The sequence below is a fragment of the Nomascus leucogenys genome, chromosome 22a (genome assembly GCF_006542625.1).
Source record: "Nomascus leucogenys isolate Asia chromosome 22a, Asia_NLE_v1, whole genome shotgun sequence".
In the NCBI taxonomy this organism is placed as follows: domain Eukaryota; kingdom Metazoa; phylum Chordata; class Mammalia; order Primates; family Hylobatidae; genus Nomascus; species Nomascus leucogenys.
The window spans coordinates 77,185,462-77,199,919 of NC_044402.1; the positions used below are offsets into that span (position 1 = coordinate 77,185,462).

The 14,458-nt window shown below is 40.9% G+C and overlaps 1 pseudogene; it reads right to left on the bottom strand.

Moving 5' to 3' along the window:
* Positions 1 to 9,146: 9,146 nt before the first annotated feature.
* LOC100600074 lies at positions 9,147 to 13,878 on the bottom strand (annotated as a pseudogene).
* Positions 13,879 to 14,458: the final 580 nt, after the last annotated feature.

The window sequence follows — 14,458 nt, forward strand, 5'->3', positions numbered from 1 at the left end:
ACCACTGGTATTTTAAACTCTACAGATGATACCAAAATGTTTTTTAAAAAAACTAAAAAGAGTAACAGACGGAATTTATTATCTCATCTTGGGAGGGGGTCAGTGCAGCATGCACTTAGATCAAGAAATTTCCTGACTTGTGAGTGGATGTGACTCACTTTTTATACCAAGGCCATGGAATATTAAGGGACTGTTTTCCATCTCTATCTTCCTGAAATGGTATCATCTCTACATCATTGATGATAAATGTATTATGTTTTCTGTTAAATATCATATTATCTGGGGGAAAAAAGAGGCACTGGTGTTACCAGTGGTTAGAAAGGAAACTTTGTATATCTCAAAGTTTTTACATCTTTAATTGGGATTTGTCTTTTCTCTATTTCTCTCTCTCTCTCTACCCCCCTTCTTTTCTTTCTTCTTCCTTTCTCTGTTAATATACATCTATTTCTCTTGAGCAATTACATGTCTTTGCTAACTCTTATCAACATAAATTGTCAACATTATTATGAGCCTGTGAGTTTTCATCCTGAAGTGATGCAGTGGAAGTTTCACTGAGGCAATATCTTGGTGATATTCTCCTTCCAGTAGGGCTGGGTTGTTGGGCTAAATGTGCAGTTGAAGAGAGACCCCCACCCCCATCCTCCAGAATCATCAAGAAAGTTCTGTGGGTATCGACAGTGGGAATTGAGCCAGCTACAGTTAACTTTCAACAATAAACCAACTGGGATGTCTCTGTGGCCTCATCAGCATGTGCATTCAAATGAGCTCCCATTAGCATTATTATCCCAAATTTCTTTCTTTTGTCCCACCCTGCTGAAGCATCCCTACCAAGCCCTCCCAGTGAATTCCTGGGAGTCCCCAAGGAGTGTCTCGTCTCCTCACATGCCTGCCAGTCAGGTCCTTAAGCAGTCCCACACCTTCCTCTCCTGGATCCTCCACTCATGCCAGGCTGGAGGGAACCTCACTGTAGCACCAGCTGGTGCTGCCTATGGTAAGAACGAAGTGTAACACTGGTGACATCTCCCTAACCTGCTAGCCTTCAAGAAGCCAGAGCTGTCTGGGTGCCTCAAAGAAGTAGGGGAGAATGGCCCTCAACCCTAGTTCTGTGCCATACTTTGATATGCACAAGAGTGGCCATGTTGGGGTCCAGGTGACAATGTCTCTCGAAAATAGCTCCTTCAGACTCTGACCCTTACCCTTCTACCCACCAGGTGATAACCCAGTCCAGGGGATCAGTTGCAGATGGAGGTTAGATCATGGCTTCAACTCTCCATGGCTATGCCCCCATCTCAAAACTATGCAAAACAACAAACAAAAAGAAAGAAGTCACTACCACCACCACCAACACACTCTCCTTGCTCCAAAAAACAAGAGCTCTTGTGGATATCAGATTATACAAAGTTGTACACAGAATAGTCACTACTCCATGCTGTTCCGCAAGCAGCCTAATACTGACCCTCCACCTGTGCTCAGCAGAGCCTCATGCTACTGTGCTCTACATGGTAGCCCCCCGCTTTCCATGTTCTGCACACCCCGGCTGGAGACTCCGCCATTCGCTTACTCACTATGCGTTATAAGCATGATGCAATGAGCATTCCTTGCCTCCTTCACTTGCGCATTCAGCAGTTCTGCTGGTATCAGTTAGCCACAGCTAATGTTGTACATCAAACCACACTCAAACTCCATGGCTTAACAGAATAATCATCTATTCTCCCTCATATATTTGGGTTTGGCTGATCCAGGTTCAGTTCAGCTGGGCTTGATTTCAAGCTACAGATTGGGTCCAGATGTGCTCCTTATGTCTTCTTCACCTGCTTTGGACCGCCAGGCTAACCAGGACATTTCTTCTCATGGCAGAAGCAGAAGAAGGGCCAGCCCAACTACACAAGCACATTTGCAGGCTCTGCTTATATCAAGTCTACTAGTATTCTATCGAGCCAAGCAAGTCACAGGGCCAAACCCCACATCAATGAAGCAGAGAGGTACTGCCTCCATGGAGGTATAGAGGGGTGGGAATTGGGGATGGTGGACAGGGAGTGAATATTTGCTAAATGATAATCTAATCTATCACAATGCTCAAGCTCTAACTTAAATGGTCAGTAAACAAGTATCAAATGTAGTCAAGAAAATACCAAAGGAGCTATTTTTGCCTGAAACAGGCTGCTCTAACAAGTTTATGTGGAAGCATACATCCATGTCTCATATTGTGGGACCATGTGTACAAATGTTTCACATCAAAGCATTACCACTTGCCTTCTTGGTCAGCTCCCAGCTGATTGTTTGAAACAGTCATGACTTACTCAGTGAGGGATCTCTGATTTCCAGAACCAATTCTGCCTTGTCTTTCAAGAAATCATTCCTGCTTTCTCTGCCTCGTATTCCATCTGAACTTCCTCTTTCACTATTGCCCCATTTCCATATCTCCTGTGTTCAGACTTCCCTGTTGTCCCAAAACAGATTTCCCTGTTGTCCCTTCTTTCTGGAAAAGTCTGTAATAGCTTTCCAAATTCAAAAAAAGGAAAAAACAGAGGTCCTTTTCTATCACTCTTCTTCCAGCTTAAATTATGTGTGTGTGTTAATATGTGTATGGGTGTATTTATGTGTATCTATAAAGAGAATATATGTATGTGTAATGTAATTATTACTCTTATTACTGGTGACAAAACAGATTAAACAAACAGAAACAGTAAAGACATATACAGCACTCACCCCTTCCTGCAGGTGAGGAGAGTTGCAACACTATATTTGGGATCCTTCTTGCTTCTATTGTTCTGCGTTCTCTTTGATCTGAAATAGTAACATAGAAATTTTCTTTCACAGGGACAAAGATATCCTTTTTAGCCACATGTTTAATTCTTCAATGTCAATATTTGCAGAAAGCATAAGCACAGCATGATATTGCCTTGGAGTTGTTGATTAATCCCATTTGGAAGCTCCCCTAAGTTTTTTTTTCATCTTCAGTTCATCATTAGTCTGGTAATGGTGTGTGTGCCTCTGTGAGTGTATTATCGTATTGCCCCAAAGCCTAATAATGATGACAATGAGGCTTTATTGTGGATTAAGTTTACAGACTTCCTCATTCCCATCCAGTTCCATGGGAGGAATGACTTAACTCAGCTTCCATGGGAAATAGAGACCAGCCATAGATGCCTGAGAGGAGTAATGATGGCACTGATGTAATCTCCAACCTAGATATGCCAGGGATGTTTGTCACCTATTTAAGAAGCTAAAATGTCACCATGGAGTCTACAGTTCTTTGATAACCATTTCATCTACAAAACAAAGGAGGTGTGTAAACACATGAAATGAAAAATAAGAGACACTTTGAGCTAGGGGAGCCCTGGATGCCCTCCAGGAGTCTCTGTGTCTTGGGGCACTGAGGTCCTTTCCCAGAGCTGAGCACAAGGAGTCTCTCATTGTGCTCACCCTTTTCCCTGCCTCACTCTGGCTTTTGGATAAGAGTAAATAGAATTGAGAAAATATCAGAAAAGTTGCTCCATAAGAGAAGGGCAAGCCATTTTCAGTCTCCTAACCCCTCTTCTTCCTTTCTTGAGGCTTAAACCAACTTTAATCACAAAGCCATGAGGCCATTGGTTTTCCCACCCATTCGCTGCCATGTGGGATCAAATATTTTCTTTTTTGTGTCTGTTTGTATGATCACTTATATAGCCTGCAGACTTTCAGAGAGATGCAGTATTAGTTTCCTTCAAATATTAGGGCTTTATTTTATTTTCATTTCCCAAAATATAAAGTCTGAGTCCCTTAGCTTGGGATCACTAAGTACCAAGAAATTAGCTGAGTTAAAGTGGCTCACAGAACTTGGGGCAATTATAGCTTCTTGCAACGCCAAAAAGTACTTCTGAGCCAAGGTCATTCAGGAAATCTCAGCTAAATAAAAATGTCATTAAGTTTTGTAAAACCTTTTTGCTGGGCAAGAAGTAAAAAAATAACTTAGACACCATTTGAAAAACCTAAAGGTCAGACTTCTCTGAGCAAAGGCTCCATCAGGCTTCTGCCTCTTACTGAAAGTCAAAACATCAAATGTCCACTGATTCTTGAGCCCTCTTTATTCCCCACCCAGAGCTGAGCCCAATGCCTCACAGTCTGCCTGTTTCCAATTCCTTTGTGCCAGCATATCTGTTAATGTCCCAAGTGGCTTCCTTTACAGCCACGTGATCATCTGCGTATTATTAACTAACCACAAATAAAAGTCATTACTTGGTGCTTAATTTTATGTAACATTTCTTTGTAATGTGTACAAAAGAAATTTGTTTTTAACAGGAGTTTTGTAAATAGCATGTGCCATGATTAATTAGCGAATATGAGTCTGCTGATTTGAAATTAAATTCAGTGCAACCATTTTCTTCAGAAATAATTTCTTAAATAACATTTCAAGGTGTATGAGTCTTCAAAAGAAAAAGTAAGCATCTTGCATTGATTGTCCTAATGCTCCATCCTAGATACTGTTTAGACTTTACCTGCTAGAGAACTCGCTTTTATTTTTCTCAAATCTATAGGCACTGTAAGGAACAGCAACATTCAAAGGGCTATTATAAATCCTTTTTGGAACAAGGCAGAGTATAAATGAATCAACTAACAAATGAGCAAATCCTCAAATACTTGGAGGTCAGTTATATTTCGGTATAGTTTGCTCTCCTCCAACTACTGTGCTTTTTCTCTTCCTCTTACACCCCAAGTGCATTCCTGCCTCTAGGCCTTCACACTTGTTCCTTCTGCCTGGACATCAATCCCACTGGGTCTTCATGTGGCTTGAACTTTAGTCAGGGACTTTTCTGATCATTGTAACTAAGGAAGTTCCCTGCCCCAGCCCCTATCACATCACTGTGTTTAATGTTTTATTTGCTGAATAAATCACTCTGTGATATTACCTGGCTTTGTGGTTGTTTCTTTTCCTCTGTCTCCTCCTATGAAATGTAAGATCCTCAAGAGCAAGAACTTGTCTGCCTTGCCCTCTCTGTATCTCTAACACCAAGAACAACGTCTGGCACACCAGTGGGTGCCCGACATTAAATAATCTCTGCAAAATCAATAAACGGATTGCATTGCTCTCACAAGCCAATAATTAACCATGCCCCTAATGGAGAGAAAGCATAATCAGCTTTCAAAGTTTTCTTGAGGGAACAGAAAGAGAAATTCAGTATTTGTTGCCCAGCCATGAGATACCTTGCAAGGGAATGAAGAATTAAAATATGAACAAATTAGATGGGAAAAGCAGGAAGTAAATGTTGTAACTAATTGCTTAGTTTGTGCAAACACCAGAGGCCCCCTGAAAAATGAAGCCTTCAATCACTTGGCACCTCCTGCCTTTATGAGCCCAGCAACCAGTTGAACTGTTCCTATTAAAATGACTTGGCCAAACCATCATGTTTGCTGATAATAAATTAAAAGATCTGAAGAATCTTTCAACCTTCATGTATTTGAAACCAGATTCTTAGGGTTGATAGGGTGTTTCTGAGCAAGAATTAGATGAGGGTGCTGCTGTGATGTCACAGAGTTTCTGACCAAGAGAATAAAAATTAAGAGGTATAAATTTACATGTTGTATCATACTACATTTTAGTTTTGTCTTCAAAATATACCAAAGCCTTTCTTTCTCCCCAGAGTCTCGTGCCTTTTAAAGCTCTTCTGTAATTCTTCTTTTACATTAAGTCTAAATTGAATGGATGGGACCTTGCCTAGCAATATTAATAAGATTTTAGCGTGGGTCCAGGGGCTCATGCCTATAATCCCAGCACTTTGGGAGGTGGAGGCAAGGCATCTCTTGAGGTCAGGAGTTCGAGACCAGCCTGAGCAATATAGCGAAACCCCATCTCTACTAAAAATTTTAAAATTAGTGAGGTGTGGTGACCCATGCCTGTGGTCTCAGCTATTCTGGAGGCTAAGGCAGGAAGACTGCATGAGCCCAGAAGTTTGAGGTTACAGTGAACTATGATCACACCACTTGTCTCCAGCCTGGGTGACCCAGCAAGACTCAAACAAACTACAACAATGACAACAACAAATGATTACATTTCCCAATTGTGAGTAGAGTCTGGAAAATGTTTATTTTCTGATTTTTCTATGTACTTAAAGTGAACAAAAATGTAGGTGGCTCAGTGTGCAATGCGTTGCAATTGCCACATGTTCAAATTCCATCTCTGCCATTTACTAACTGTATAAACTTGGGCAACATACTTAAATCTCTCTGAATCTCAGGTTTCTCATCTGCAAAATGGGCTTAAGATAACTCACGTGGATCAAATGTCAAGCATTTGTTTTCATGTAATCACAAGTGGCAGTTCTTTTACTTTTTACTTTTGGATTTTAAGGTGTACTCTAGAGAGTCATCTCCAATCCTGGTTATAGATTAATTCACCCAGGGTTTTTACCCTCCAATATTTTAGATGTTCTACCCTTTACACATAAATTTCTCATCTACTTAGAATTTGTCCTGTTATTGGCTGGGTGCAGTGGCTCACACCTGTAATCCCAACACTTTGGGAGGCTGAGGCAGGTGGATCATGAGGTCAGGAGATCGAGACCATCCTGGCTAACACGGTGAAACCCCATCTTTACTAAAAAAATACAAAACAATTAGTCAGGTGTGGTGGCGGGCACCTGTAGTCCCAGCTACTAGGGACCCTACGGCAGGAGAATGGCATGAACCTGGGAGGCGGAGCTTGCAGTGAGCCGAGATCGTGCCACTGCACTCCAGCCTGGGCGACAGAGCAAGACTCTGTCTCGAAAAAAAAAAAAAAAAAAAAAGAATTTGTCGTGTTATGTAGTACAAGGAGTGGCGTCAATTTTATCTCTTTGCATACAGCTACCCTAACACCATTTATTAAAAGTTCCATCCTTTACTTACTGGAGATGCCATTTTTATCATATATTAAATATTCATGTGCAACTAGGTATACCTTTGAATTTTCTATTTTTTCCATTCTTATGCTTATTCATTAACGCCAAACTATTTTAATTTTAGAGGTTTATGTTTTAATATAATAGCATTGCTCTTCTTTTGAGGCATTTTCTAGCTATTCTTGCATGTTTATTCTTCTAAACACACTGTATAATCAATTTGTCTAGCTCTAGGAAAAAATGTGATGAGATTTTCACAGGGATTACATTAAATATTTAAATAAGCATAGAAATAACTGAGATATTTATGTTTTCTTCGTGACTATCATTTACCTTTCCAATTGTTTAAGTCTAATTTTGTACCTTTATGAGTGTTTAATAATTTTCCTAATAGTGATTTTGAACAAAATACACTGAGGTATTTTGTTTTTAGCTTTCAGACACATGGTCTTCTATTCCATTATATCTTCTAACTGGTTTTGTTTGCATCTGTTGATTCAGGAATCATGTTGTTATGGTAGTACTGGTATTAGTATTCTGAAACTGTTGTGTATGTAGTGTGGGGTAAAGCAAGAATATGCATATATTGGTGTCATTGAGAACTGGAATTTCCAGCTTGGGTGAGAGTAGATACAGCTGTAAGATCAATGAGGTAAAAATGTTGTAGTCCTGAAAATAAATCTGAGTAGCAGTACTAATTCATAATATGTTTTATGGTTTAAAAGCATGCATTTTCTAGTTCTTTCCACTGGAAAGGCCTAGAAACGATGGCCAACCTACTACTACTAGCAATGAGCACCTCCAGAACCCTGATTGCATCTCTAAAACTTTTCCACCAACAGGAACCCGCCTCTTGAAAAGATGGCTGATTCCAGATCTGAGACAGGAAGTTTATTAAATGAGCCTGGAATATATTGTCATGCCAGGTATCAAGGATGCTATGAAAAAGTACTATGACTCTGTCCAAAGAGGATCCAACTGGCCAAAGATGAGATAATTTGAGCTCTCCAGTGGAATGATAAATGAAATGAATTCAATGGAAACATATCAAGTATATTTAAATGTAAGTTCAGAATGATATCAAAAATCTAAATTTATTAATCATCTTTAAAGAATGCTACAGGATTAATTCATTGTGTTAAAAAAACTGATCTCAAAGTAATCAAATAATAAAGGGTAAGTTTCTCTTTATAGAATTTTTCCAGCTAATAAATGAATGAGGATGGATAAAATTGAGATATCAGCATGTTGCAACCTTCTAATGAATTAATGGCTCTGGACAGTGTTCACTAATGTCCGCTAAACACCAAAGAGAGACACTTAGACATTACGTACCTCCTAACAGAAGTGCAGAACACTACGTGTGCATTATTCTTGACAAAAAAATAATTGAACCTGAATCTGGTCAAGCCTCTAAATCCAACTACCAATTTACAGCTTACGATGAGAGAGGAACATGTTAAACATCACAGGAATGCCATCAGCAAACTCCAAACTGTGGGAAATTCCATGACAGCCAATTTATTCAACAATAACTTAAATAAGTTGCAGAGGGGAGGTGGGAGATATGGTTGAGAAACTTATAAATTTTTTTGGCATGCAAACATTCATTTGAGTATATTTTAAAGACAGAGCAGAATCACATTCACTTTCTTAATACTATCACTATAAACAGGCTGGATTTCAGAGCTCTAAGTTCACTTTGGAAATTTTTGAACAGTTGACCACCAGCAGCCCAGCAAGCTTTTTCCTTCCCTTCCAGGCTCTCCTGCACTTTAGTAGGGAGGAGGCAGTGTGTTGGTGACAACTGATTCTAAATAAATAATGCGTGGTTGTGCTTGCCAAACCCTTTCCACCTCCTCCACAAGCAACAGGGAGACTTGGCTTATTCTTTATCTAAAGTCTCTAAGTCAACAAGTAGGTTATCAGACACAGAGAATAGAGGGAAGCTTCTGTTGTAGATAATTTTAAACGTTAAGAATGGATGAACTTGGAGCTTAAGTGTTCAAGTCCTCCTTTTGCTGACCAGAGAGAGGTATGCTAGCAAGAGAGCTCAGATGCTTGGTCTATTGAAGCATCAGTGTAATATATTCAGTTCCTTTGATTAAAAAGTGCTGGAAAAGCCATCTCTGGGTGGAGAAGGGAAGTGAGTTGATTACAATATTGGTACTATAAAAGGCAAATCAAAGCAGCAAACAGCAGGCAATGCCCCTTTCCTCTTGAACTCCAACAGTCAGTCCACTTCTGTCAGCTTTACAGGCCAAGCAAACTCAACTGGGGCAGAGGAAGCTAGGAAGCAGAGGAAGATAACTGGGGCAAAAAAAGGAGAAGGCCTTTGTCCAGACCTGTGGACCACTTCAGATATTCTTTTTTCCCAGCACCGTGTGCTTTCTAGTCAAGGTGGTTATGGGGGATTCAAGGTTTAAGACTCCATTTTCTGGCCAGTGCAGTAAAATCACATAAACAGCTGATCCTTTAGAGGTATACCATGCAAATGTCATGTTCTTTTCCAATTGCACCTTCCATGGTTTAGAGGCATAGATAGCTTCCCCACTGATGCTCAGCCACTTCCTAAAAGCAAGAAGCCTTTCTTGGAAGACAGGAACAGTTAGATCATCTTTAGCTTGTCCAATGTTGAGAAGATAGTTGCCTCTTAAACTTGCTGTCTGAAGCAGTTCCAAAACCATTTCGGATTCACTTGCAAAGTCAGACATTGCCATATTGCAACCATTGCCCCAGAATTTCTTGTCAATGGTGGTACACATCTCTTACTTGTGGTCTTGCAACCTCCTCAGCTTAAGTTTCTCTTGACAGTTGTAGTACTGTCCGTGGTGACAGGACCATTTCTGACCCCATCGGTCATTTACTACCACCTCTTCCTTGATAGAGCTATCATTGTAGAGCCAAGTTCAAATAAGTATCAGGACATTCTCACTTTATTAGACAAAATCATATCAGACTTGTGCCCGTTAACAAGATCATATAGCTGTGGCATTGTTTTTACACTGCCAAAATGCTGTGTTTTGAAGCCATTTTTTTAAATCAAGTAGCTAGAGTGGATGGAACCATTCTAAGAAGTGATAGAGTTCATGGTGTATGTTCCTCTTCCAGACTGTTGTTTCCAACTCACCAACCAAACTGGTAGGGCCCCATATCCTTAGAATTTAAGTTCTAAGACATAAGACTCAGCCAGTTTGTGATTCTTTGTATCAGGACTACATACTTGGCCTCCAAATCCTGGAAGAGATTGGCCCACTTGTCCATTCAGATGGAAGAAACCCACTGTGAACTGCTGCCTAAAGTCTGCATGGCTGAAGCCAAGTGGGTAGTGGTGATACATGAAGCGCTGGTAGTGGATCTGTCTTCACCTTTCCAGCACCAAGAACACTCCCCAGTACACGAACATGCCCCAGTGCATGAACATGCTGAAACTGGCCTCATCAAATCAGTGTGGCAGCAGCCAGGAATCCAGCCTCAGCCAGTCCAAAGTGTACCTGCCTGGAGCCCCAAGCACCCACATGATGGCTCCATGCACCAGCAGCAGCAGTGGCAGCAGCGCAGGGGCCACTGCCAGCAACCTCATCTAGTGAGCCCTGGAAGCCTGCAAATTAACAGAGACTTTTAATTAATTAATCCTAATGAATAAACCTTGTTTGGATCTCAGTCAAGCAAACAAACTTATTTTTGTCATGCTTTAAGGAAAGGAGTACCAATATGGTGTTCATGGAAGCAGATGGAATCTGTTGTGGAAATCGGAAAGAATTAAAAGAAGTTGGGGAGAGTGAAGGTTCAGGCCAAATGAGCTGGTGGTGGTACTTGTGGTGGTACTTTTCACAGCCTGTGTGGTGGTACTCATTACAACCTCATTTATTATCCATTGTCTTCAATTTGCCCCTCGGGGAAATAGTTTGGTCTAAATAAAAGCTCAGAATAAGGATCTAGAAAAAGATTAGCTATATTAAGCCATGCACTCCAATTCAACTAGAGATAAAACAAGAGGGAAAGAAGGCATATCTCCAAATTCAATTCTCCTAGCTTCAGTTATGTTTTATGGAGAACGTCTGTCATTCACAAGAGATGTAGTTTCCCCAGGGGAGACAGCAGGTGTACATTTACTCTCAAGGTTATTTAATTGCTGTCAGGAAGACATATGATTAACAAAGCCAAATGCTGGAAATATGAAGTATAGACAATTTTAAAGTTGTTTATATAGTGGATTACAGTATATCATGCAATGTGTTTATTTGCCATAAACCTGGCTATCACAAACTGTTTCCACACCTGTGTGTCTTCACTAAACTGCCTATTGCTTAGCTGTTTGTGAATTCCCAGCTATGTGGATGGCCAGCAGCTGGACAAGGGGCAGCTTCCACTGGTGGCCTCTCTGAGCCACCTCCAATGTACAAGCTTCACACCAGGGCTTTGACCACTCCAGTCTAGGGTTGAGACCTGCTGGCCCATTGTGTCCCCTGCTTTGATGAGAGCCCTATGGAAGGAAACCAGTATGGAAATGAAGGGCCTATGGGGTTCCTCGCTGTCCTTTATGACATCCCACTCAGCGTGAGGCCCACTGTCTATCATCTGTGGGATACTGCTCAGAGATAAGTAGGGAGTTGAGAGGAGGCATTTAGAACTGTCAGAGCCATTTGGCAGCATGCATTTGTGTATGTTGAATCTTAAAATTTTGAAAAGGGACTTGAGTTTTCTATATATTTGCTTTTTATTTCACTTTAAGTTACGTTTATTACATTTTGCCCATCAGTCTGTGACTGATTGGAAGTAAAAAACGGAACTGATCCTTCACTACAGATAGTTTGAGATGCACTGGTAGAGAGTGACGGCCCCAAAGCACGCTGCATCCCAGAGCTTTACCCTGACACTCAACAGTTCCAAAGGGACAGCAGATGGGAAAAATGTGACCCACAAAGATGACTTTTGAAAGGATCTCTCAAAGGTGAGGAGCAAACATTGAATCTACTGCACATGTGTTAGGTTCATTCCAGGGCAGGGCAGATCTAACAAAACCAGCCTAGCTCACCCCTAGTCACGGCATAACTCTTAGGCTTTTCAATACTAGCAGCAGCAGTAGTAGTAATAGTAGTAGAAGATGAAGATACAGCTAAGACTTATATAGGACTCAACTGTGATCCAGGTTCTGTCCTAAATGTTTTGCCTTGGCAGCATGCGTTTCCGAGAAGGGGCAGAAAGTCGCTCTCTTTACACAGAGTCTACGAAGACTTATGTAGACTTACTATAAGCTACAAAATAGCAAATGGTCTTCCTTTCTCTTTGAAGTGATCTATATTCTAGCCTACACATGTACAGAGAAGTATAGCATCCAAATCTGTTTACAGTGATTCCTTGTATAGCCATGAAAATTTACTAATGACTGACCCCTTCTTAGGGTATTTTAAAACATCATGCCAAATATACTAGCTATATTGCAAATGCCAGATATACTAGAGACAGTAATTAAATAAATTTAATACCCAGGAAATAGGAGTTTGTGTGCAGATACTGGTCATGGAGCATATCTGGAAAATTATTAGTACAGAAACAGCATTCAATTTTAGAAAATATGGAGATAGTTTGACCAACATTTTGATTATTTGTTGCTGCACTTGGAAATTCTCAGGCATGAAACAGAGACAAAAAATATATAAGAATCAAAGAAAACAGAACAAAACTTACATTACTGCATAGAGACGTTATCCAAGACCAAGTCATTTATCTACTAGTTTACTCCCTCCGAAAAGATGGAAGACTGAGAAGTATTTCAGATATTTCTGTGCTCCTTCATGCATCATTAGGGTTTTTAAAAATGTTTGAGTTTTCTAAAGCCTATATTTAACAGTATAATAGAGAGTCTGTTCACCATATTCCTCTAAGAATGAGCCTTCTTAGACTCTGTAAAGAGAGCTACTTTCTGCCTTCTCCAATAATCTGCAACAGCCAGAGCTACCCCTACTATTGTTGGCAGCCAGATTCCCTGCCTGGCTTTGAGGTGGTCAGAAAGTAGTTAATCACACACAGATTTTCAGTGTATGGTTGTAGGGAGGATTAAGGAGTTCACCCTAGGGAAACATAAATGGTGGTAGCGATGGAGACTAGTTCACCACCTCACGTTTCCATGGCCTCTGCCCCTCATCAGGTTCCGTGGACAAGCTGGTGCTTGACTCTGCAAGCACAGTGGATAGTTTCAGTCCCAGGTGAGCAAGGAGGGAGATGTTTCCCCTTCCAACCAACTGACTAAAATTTCTTCTTCTTCCCATAAATTTAAACCTAGTAGTAAAATGGTAATGCTGAATCCCAATCAATTAATATTCACTGGAAGCCCATAACATTCCAGAGCCATGATTCCTGCCCTTGGGAACTTTATCCTAATGAACTGTGAATCACAGGAGAGCCTTCTCCATATTAAGTCTGTGTACCCTTCGAGATGAGGTCATGGTTATAGGCCTACCCTAAAGGTAGAAAATCCAAAGGAAAAGAAGGCCAGTGCTGCCCAAGACTCAAGGTGTGCTAGTGAAATGCCAAGAAGAAAAAGACGTTTACTATTTAGTGGGGATATTCCCAGGAGAGAAATTTCCAGCTTGTACGAACAGCATAGGAGGTCACCAGCCTCAGGCAGATGGCAGCTGTGAGACCACACCAATCCTTCTGTCCTCATATTGGCAGACAGAGGCCTCCACTCTGGAGCTTTGGTGAAGGCCTGGCCACATTTGGGAGCCTGAGCTGGAGACAGAGCCACATCCTGGTGCTTGGTTTGAGCCCCGGTCTTTGACTTTGGCCGGCAGAGCCTGAAACCCTTGATGATGCAGGGATGAGCACACTTTCTGAGCTTGGGGTGGTCAGTGCAGGCAAGTTGATTGAGTTTGCACCTAATGCCCTTTGGGATCTTGGGCTTGACCTCCTTGGACTTCACAAAGGCCCTGACAGCCTCAGTTGATTCACTCGTGGCCCTGACATCATTGACCTGCATCTTCTTCTGGCCCTTCTTGTGCTTCTTAGCAAAGTGCATGTTCCTCAGGAACTTGGGGCCCACCCTTTTAAGAGATTTACATCTTCGACATAGGGTTTTCTTGATGCCATTTCTGTTCTATTTTCAGGACTAGTTGTGTGTAGTGTGGTTCTTGGACTTGGCCGTGTTTACACAGTAGCCCAAGGCTCCCAAAGCAACTAGTAGTGGTAGAGAAAGCGTCCACCCTGTTTCTTTGTGCTATTTCTTATGTCTGTTATAACGAGAAATAAAGTAACTTATAAAATATCTTCAAAAATTGTTATTGTATCCTCCCAACAAGGTGATAAGATAGATACTAATATCTCCATTTTACTGACAAGGAAACTAAAATGCAAGAAGAATACATCCCTTCTTGAAGTCTTGCAGAATCAGGGCCTTAATTGAAGTCCTTTTCCTTCAACCCCAGTGCTTTTTTGCCATTTTAGCTGCCTTTATGGTCTTTTACTGGATTTTTTTCCTTTGGATATTTCAGAGTCATCTCAAATTGAATTTATCCAAAACGGACTTCCTAAGGTCTTCAAATTGTGTCCTTCTCCTCTTTTCTATATAAGAAATCTGGGAGTCATTTTTGATACTTTGT